Source organism: Oncorhynchus keta, chromosome 29 (genome assembly GCF_023373465.1).
Source record: "Oncorhynchus keta strain PuntledgeMale-10-30-2019 chromosome 29, Oket_V2, whole genome shotgun sequence".
Lineage (NCBI taxonomy): Eukaryota > Metazoa > Chordata > Actinopteri > Salmoniformes > Salmonidae > Oncorhynchus > Oncorhynchus keta.
Window position 1 is genome coordinate 9,176,829 of NC_068449.1, and position 9,004 is coordinate 9,185,832.

Below are 9,004 nucleotides of genomic sequence, written 5' to 3' on the forward strand. Positions count from 1 at the left end.
ACTACAGTGTAACACTCAGGAATAGATCTGACTACAGTAACACTCAGGAATAGATCTGACTACAGTAACACTCAGGAATAGATCTGACTACAGTAACACTCAGGATACGGTCTGACTACAGTAACACTCAGGATTAGATCTGACTACAGTAACACTCAGGATACGGTCTGACTACAGTGACACTCAGGATTAGATCTGACTACAGTAACACTCAGGAATAGATCTGACTACAGTAACACTCAGGATACGGTCTGACTACAGTAACACTCAGGATTAGATCTGACTACGGTAACACTCAGGAATAGATCTGACTACAGTAACACTCAGGAATAGATCTGACTACAGTAACACTCAGGATACGGTCTGACTACAGTGACACTCAGGATTAGATCTGACTACGGTAACACTCAGGATTAGATCTGACTACAGTAACACTCAGGAATAGATCTGACTACAGTAACACTCAGGAATAGATCTGACTACAGTAACACTCAGGATAGGTCTGACTACAGTAACACTCAGGATTAGATCTGACTACAGTAACACTCAGGAATAGATCTGACTACAGTAACACTCAGGATTAGATCTGACTACAGTAACACTCAGGATTAGATCTGACTACAGTAACACTCAGGATTAGATCTGACTACAGTAACACTCAGGAATAGATCTGACTACAGTGACACTCAGGATTAGATCTGACTACAGTAACACTCAGGATTAGATCTGACTACGGTAACACTCAGGATTAGATCTGACTACGGTAACACTCAGGATTAGATCTGACTACAGTAACACTCAGGAATAGATCTGACTACAGTAACACTCAGGAATAGATCTGACTACAGTAACACTCAGGAAAATATCTGACTACAGTAACACTCAGGAATAGATCTGACTAAAGTAACACTCAGGATTAGATCTGACTACAGTAACACTCAGGATTAGATCTGACTACAGTAACACTCAGGATTAGATCTGACTACGGTAACACTCAGGATTAGATCTGACTACAGTAACACTCAGTATAAGGTTTGACTACAGTAACACTCAGGAATAGATCTGACTACAGTAACACTCAGGATTAGATCTGACTACAGTAACACTAAGGTTTGACTACAGTAACACTCAGGATTAGATCTGACTACAGTAACACTCAGGATTAGATCTGACTACGGTAACACTCAGGATACGGTTTGACTACAGTAACACTCAGTATAAGGTTTGACTACAGTAACACTCAGGATAATATCTGACTACAGTAACACTCAGGAATAGATCTGACTACAGTAACACTCAGGATTAGATCTGACTACAGTAACACTCAGGATTAGATCTGACTACAGTAACACTCAGGATTAGATCTGACTACAGTAACACTCAGGATTAGATCTGACTACAGTAACACTCAGGATTAGATCTGACTACAGTAACACTCAGGATTAGATCTGACTACAGTAACACTCAGGATAATATCTGACTACAGTAACACTCAGGATAAGGTTTGACTACAGTAACACTCAGGATAAGGTTTGACTACAGTAACACTCACAATGAGATCTGACTACAGTAACACTCAGGATAATATCTGACTACAGTAACACTCAGGATAACTGAGAGTCTGTTTCTCCTGTGTTTATCACCCCAGCTCTGGTTATCACGCACTGATATAACTGTACATTTTATTAACACTGGGAGAACAGGAGACAGACAGACTGAGACCCTTGTCTGTTACCGCGAGACGTTCAGACAGCAGCAGAGGGAGCCTCACAGAATGTCTTTTGAAGTAGGTTTGTATTTGTTCGATATATGGCGTTGAAACTATTGGAACTCACGTTGAGTGCCTTTAGCTACCTATCTGATATTGCAAGATGCCTGATGCCTCCGCAGTGACAGGCAGTGATTGTCGAATCACGAGTTGGAGGAGTTTTCATAAAAGTGACGGGATGTCTCCCAGGAAGTGACTTTAAGAAATGCATGAATCTATCAACGCACAGCAGGCATTCTAGAGTCACCATTAACCACTATTGGTTTTGTAGAATTGTTGCGACATATGGCAACTATGGCTGCTTATGTTTTCCTTGTCATTTCCCCCCTGTGATTGATAAATTGTCCTGATCCATAGATTACTGAGAGATATGGATACGGAGATAGGAATAATTGGAAGGGATGGCAGGGGATTCAAAAGGATGAGGGGATTCAAAAGGATGAGGGGATTCAAAAGGATGAGGGGATTCAAAAAAAGGAGAGATGGAAACAGAGAAAGCGAGACTAAAACCAGAAAAGAGATGAAGGGAGATGAACAGAGAGAAGGGGAGAAAGCGTTAAATCTGTGACTGAGAAATTGTGTGTTTGTCATGGCAATGAAATCCTGGATTAAGACCCAATGGGATTAGCAATTTTGTCTCCATTTTCAGGGGTTGTTTGATTCAGGCGTGTTTGAAGATTACAATTATTTTAGCCCCATGGTCATAATAATTTTTATGATGTTTTTTTACCATCACTGTATTGAGACAGAGAGCTTGGCTAATTTATCCTTATGTCAGGTATATTAAGCAAAGATTCTACATAGGACCACTTCTGGGGTGATGAGTGGCTTATTTATCTCCATATCTGTTTCTCATTTCATCACTTTCAGCTAGTTCCAATGGAATTACTTCCAGGTCTTGCTTCTGACCAAGTCATACCCAAATTCTTCCATGCATCACAGACTCAAGTAAATATTAATTATATTCAACATACATTCACATGCAAAGTGTAGGCCTATTATTCATATGTATGCCTGTACTGTGAATTGAAATGAAGATGACATTTGGTGAATTTGTTCTCCACAGCAGAGTGCCTGTATAAGACAGGTTATCTATTCTACAGCCAGTATAGAGAGGAGCCTTGGGTCAGAGTAAAAGACCACGGTGAAAAGGTTTCTGCTCTTACTGAGCAGTAACATTTCACATCTCATGAGACAATGTGAAGACACCCATGGTGTGCAAGTACATGTGGGCACATGTGTGTATGGGTGGAAGAGAGCAGGGGGGGATGATCTGCCTCTCCTCCCCTCAAATTCACAATCCCCCTCATATCCCCCCGCACTTGACAAAATCTCCTTAATCTGACAATATCAAACAATTTATGTCACTTTGCTACTGCCTGGTGGTGCAGCTGTCCTGTCCTACAAACAGGAAGGAAGCACATCTCAGCTGGACAGTGTCTTTCTGTCACACTGAAAACAGCTCTCCAGCAGACCTTAACATGCCATGATGGCTCCAGAGAAATATGGAAGAAAGGTTTTGTCATTAAATTCATTCAAGTCTCCAAATGAGGGTCTGGGAAACTATCTCTATTTCTCTCCACATGTTCTGTTAGTAGGAAGAGGCAGGCGTCTTGGCCCGATATGTGCCCTCTAAATCATTAACACTCTGTTCCCACACTAATTATCAAAGAAAGATTTGATACTTTTCCCAATGATGGGGCTCATCCTAAAATGTTCCCTCCTGCATGAGGAATATATGCAACGCTTTCAATATAGACGTCTCCTAATTTCACCACTATATAAAAAAACTATGTTGTATTGGTCACATACACCAGATAGGTGCAGTGAAATCTGCTGTTTTACAGGGTCAGCCATAGTCGTACGGCACCCCTGGAGCAAATTAGGGTTAAGTGCCTTGCTCAAGTGCACATCAACAGATTGTTTCACCGTGTCGGCTCAGGTATTCAAACCAGCAACCTTTTGGTTACTGGCCCAACACCCCTACTGCTTGGCTACCTTCTGCCCGATACTATCAAGGGGTAATTATATTGGTTATTTTATCACAATGGTCCAATGGTATGAACTCAAGATGGTAAATCGCTTTGGATAAAGGCATCTGCTAAAATGGCACATTGCTATTATTAGTTGTATTATAGTTATGAAAGCACTGAGATGCCATTAATGCTTTCACACACTTCAGTCACCAAAGAACATGGAACGGAGGATGGTGTGGGAGAGAGATATATATGAGATTAAAGAAAACCAGACAAGAAGGAGAGGTGGTGGGGGGGAACATGCCTACGCTCCCTGGAAAATATTTAATGAGAGTAATTGGATGTCTGCTCTTCACTCTCGATGATTTGAGGGGGCAATTCCATGTTAACAGAGTGATGCTGAGACTCAGATGTTTTACTTTAAAATGTATGTCAAACAAAAAACAATAATTGCAAAGTTAAACAAACAATACAACTATATGCTGAAGGAATATTTTTTTCAATTTCCAAAGGAAAAAAAAAAGAAAACATTTTTACTTGAAGAACAAAGGAGATGCAAAGTTTGGTAAAAGAAGAATGGTAAGAACAGCACATGACATCATTCTGTTACCAAACTTTGCATTTCCACGGTTCTTCAAGTAAATGTGTTTTTGTCAAATTTTCTGTGGAATTTGTTAAAAGTAGTCCTTGTGCTGTAGATAAAGTTGTATGGTTTGTTTAACTTTGCAATCATTGGTTTTGTTTGACATACATTTGACCTGATGCCATGGAATTGCCCTTAACTGGCTCTCTACATCAGCGATGTAACTGGGTTACAAAATGCTCCTCCACCACACTAAGACCTGGTATGAAACACTAATGAAGTCCAAACAAATGGACTAATGGAGTCCGAACAAATCACCATTCACTATCAATCCCCTTATGACATGAAGGCACTAAAGCAATCCCCTCCTTACAGACAGTGGCCATTGTCCTTTTCCTGGCCCCTGAAGGTCACAGTCAACATTGCTCATGGACCCAGCCCATGGCAGCAGTTTGTGTACAAAGACCTCTTGACGCCAGCCAGACCAACATTAGATCAGATCTGAAGTTGTGAACCGTAATTGGTGTTGAACTGCCAACCCCTAACCCTATAAACCTAATTCTGCTTATATCTTGTCGGATTTGCTATTGTATATCCCCATGACACATTTAACGAAACTGTCCAGTTTAGATAATACTTCGTCCTTGGGTGAGCCGAGTAAATACAACAGCCCTTGGCCAAGTTCCCCCACACGCGCAACCTGCGCAACCGACCACATACTCTCGCGCAAACGGCTACACCATGCACACCGGACCTACACGACCCACATTTTGTTGAGAAATGTTTCTATGGTAAATTCACTGCACCTCCACATGACTGAATTGAACGCACCTATTTAACTTAATGTGTTTTGCGTTGTTTGTTCTTTGAGACAGAATTGGAACACTGCATCTGCATGGCCCTGACTACTAACTGATGTGGTTTTACAAAACTGTCACAACTTCATGCAAATTCATGCTTAGTATTTCATTTATTGAAAAGCTCTATCGTGTAAATTCAAGTAGCTGACCAGATCTTATTTTAGGTACTCAGAACCAGTGTATATTGAATGACAAGCGCGCAATGGCAACGGAGACCGCAACGGAGACCGCACGGCTGCGCAATATAGCCTAAAAGGGAAAATGCATTCACAACTGTATATAGTCTACTTACCATGGTTTTCAATTTTGCCACAAGGATAATTTCCTATTTTCGCCCTCATATGAGCAGTGAATGGTAATCTAACAAATGAGTCTCCAGATCCCTACAAAGTTACACGCGAAATGTCCATTACGCACGTCCAATTCGAAAATTGAAAGATTTTGTTGTGCTGAAAGATAACAGCAGGCATCTAAATGTTGTGGTGTTTCCAAAGGTGTCCATACTGCGTTTCACAAGACTTTAGAGTGGTCCCAATGTTTTGTAGTTCATTTATAGTTTACAAGACTTTAGAGTGGTCCCAATGTTTGTAGTTCATGTATAGCGAAGCATCCTCTTTTTCGAATTGAAACCCATTGACAGATATTTCGATATATTTCCCCTTCAAACCTCAGAAAAAGTAGTATACGAATACTTTCCAATGAAAACACTTCTCGGCTTGAATAAGTCCCCAAACAAACCGACTGAAGCTACACTTTCCAAATTGAGAAATATAGCACCAGTCTCTTCGTCCCGTACTGTTTATTTACCAATACGAGCTACAGTACATGCCACAGAGTCAACAGCATGAGTTGTAGACGCTCCGATTCGGAAGAGGGATTACCAACCCCTGTGCTGATGCGCTGTGGATTGATTCATTGCTCTCGCGTAAATTAGTAAAACCTCAACGAGTTTCATGATAAAGCGTATCCATGCAGCCTTGAAGAAAATGATGCATCAAAGATGAAATGCGTCCATAACATACTCTGCATAATCTGTGCGTGTGCGTTCACTCACAGGTTTGTTCATACTTCTACTTTTGAGTGGCCGAACTCTACACAAACTCGTGACGCTAATGATTATATTTTGTTGTATATTTATGCTGATGTCGGTAGGTCTTTCGGTACTATACCATTACTGGAGGGTATGCTGATAGGGTTGTCAAACTGGATTACCATGGTTATAATACATTATTAACCTATGTTACCAATAAATATGTTAAATCTTTCAATTGTATCACGTACTATTTGACATTGTAGGCTACTGCAGCCTAAACAGTAACCATGTGGATGTCAAACCTTACAGGGATGATTGATGACCTGAAACAGCGAATAGGGCAATCTTCACCTCTGGTTGGTGGTGACTTTGATCTTCAGGTTATGTATTTGTTTTATTCCTTGTTGAGCTGCAGTAAGCTTCTTCCATAGCATCCTATGTTCTCACTAGGGTAGGTCCCTAACTCAGTGCACAGTTCAGGTGTTAGTGATGTTGTCCTGTGATAGAACAGTTTCCATGCAGACTTCAGCATAACAAATATAAATATAGCTTTTTATGTCCCAAGTGGTTGAGCTTTAAAACAGCCTTTTCAAACTTGTCTAAATGATCTGTTCTAAGAAAGGAGAGGTGAGGTAGTTCATTATTTATACCCTGATGAAGACAGCTTGGCTGTCGAAACGTTGGTATTACATTTTTGCATCTGAGCTCCTAGAGTGTACGGCTCTCTTTTATTTTCAAGTTTCTACTCCGCTAGCCAGCACCTCGTCTTAATAGGTGTGCGTTTCTTTTTCTTCAAGGTAGTTCATTAAACACTTGGATCAGAATTGTGTTTTTCCCACCCGGCTTTACTTCATCTCTAATTGAACCAGTATGAGGTCTGAATGAAAAGCTAATTAATCACCTCTTAATGTCATATGAATGTTAATAAGGGGATCAATTGCATCATTTTGCACCCCTCATCCACAAGCTGGGATTCTGTTTAAAGTGGAAATAAAAAATTGAGAGTCTTCGCTTTCAGTCAGTCCACTTCCTTCGCTCCCGACGGAGACAGGGAACATGAGGGAACTAATACTCGCTTTCAGTCAGTCCACTTCCTTCGCTCCCGACGGAGACAGGGAACATGAGGGAACTAACACTTCAGAACTTAGCAGACTGGCTTTAGGGAACAATCCAGTCTTTAGAAAGTAGGCAGGAGAAATCAGAGCGTGCTGTGTATTGTGTTGTGTTTATGGGCTATGCTGTGTATTGTGTTGTGTTTATGGGGCATGCTGTGTATTGTGTTGTGTTTATGGGCTATGCTGTGTATTGTGTTGTGTTTATGGGCTATGCTGTGTATTGTGTTGTGTTTATGGGCTATGCTGTGTATTGTGTTGTGTTTATGGGCTATGCTGTGTATTGTGTTGTGTTTATGGGCTATGCTGTGTATTGTGTTGTGTTTATGGGCTATCCTGTGTATTGTGTTGTGTTTATGGGCTATCCTGTGTATTGTCTTGTGTTTATGGGGGATGTTGTGCATTGTGTTTTGTTTATGGGGCATATTGTGTTGTGTTTATGGGCTATGCTGTGTATTGTGTTGTGTTTATGGGCTATGCTGTGTATTGTGTTGTGTTTATGGGCTATCCTGTGTATTGTCTTGTGTTTATGGGGCATGCTGTGTATTGTGTTGTGTTTATGGGGCATGCTGTGTATTGTGTTGTGTTTATGGGGCATGCTGTCTATTGTGTTGTGTTTATGGGGCATGCTGTGTATTGTCTTGTGTTTATGGGGCATGCTGTGTATTGTGTTGTGTTTATGGGGCATGCTGTGTATTGTGTTGTGTTAATGGGCTATGCTGTGTATTGTGTTGTGTTTATGGGGCATGCTGTGTATTGTGTTGTGTTAATGGGCTATGCTGTGTATTGTGTTGTGTTTATGGGGCATGCTGTGTATTGTCTTGTGTTTATGGGCTATGCTGTGTATTGTGTTGTGTTTATGGGGCATGCTGTGTATTGTCTTGTGTTAATGGTCTGTGCTCCCCTAATGACCTTTACTAGGTGTCTCTCTCTCCCTAGAACCAATGCGCTGAACGTTTCCGTCCTCAACACGACATTTGCTAAATCTTAATTAAGGTGCTAGTTATATACTTAATTACGCCTGACACATCTTTTAGACTGGAGTCTAGAAACTGTGTGTGTGTGTGTGTGTGTGTGTGTGTGTGTGTGTGTGTGTGTGTGTGTGTGTGTGTGTGTGTGTGTGTGTGTGTGTGTGTGTGTGTGTGTGTGTGTGTGTGTGTGTGTGTGTGTGTGTGTGTGTGTGTGTGTGTGTGTGTGTGTGTGTGTGTGTGTGTGTGTGTGTGTGTGTGTGTGTGTGTGTGTGTGTGTGTGTGTGTGTGTGTGTGTGTGTGTGTGTGCCCGTGCGGTGTGCGTGTGATGTGTGAATACTTAATGGCTTCCGAAGGGCCATTTTATTGGAGCATGAATGTTTTGTTCCTTCTGGAGGAAGAATGGAGGTGGAGTCAAGCAATCTCATGCATTTTTTCCTCTGCACTAATTGTTCTGTGCACAATGGAAAGAGGACTTGGAGTGAGACAGCAGCAGATGAACCAGCTGGATAGGAAGTCTCACAGCAGCTTGGGGCTGCCTGCAGTTCTCACTCGCTGAACAGTTGCAAGCTGTAGGCGGGCATTGAATAGAATTGGGCTAGAATTTGGATTAGAGATAAATAAATAAAAAACAGTTACACATCCTCCCTCCGGCCCAACAGTGAAGTCAACGGTGTTCTGCACAGCAATGATAAAGCCGTTAT

The 9,004-nt window shown here is 41.3% G+C and overlaps 1 protein-coding gene across 1 annotated transcript in view; it reads right to left on the reverse strand.

The window, feature by feature from the left end:
• Positions 1-6,228, reverse strand: part of LOC118362019 (5-hydroxytryptamine receptor 1D-like) — a 28,683-nt gene extending 22,455 nt beyond the window's left edge. The window contains exon 1 of the mRNA XM_035742233.2: positions 5,480-6,228. The gene's annotated coding sequence lies outside the window, so the exon portion shown is untranslated. The remainder of the gene's footprint in view (positions 1-5,479) is intronic.
• Positions 6,229-9,004: the final 2,776 nt, after the last annotated feature.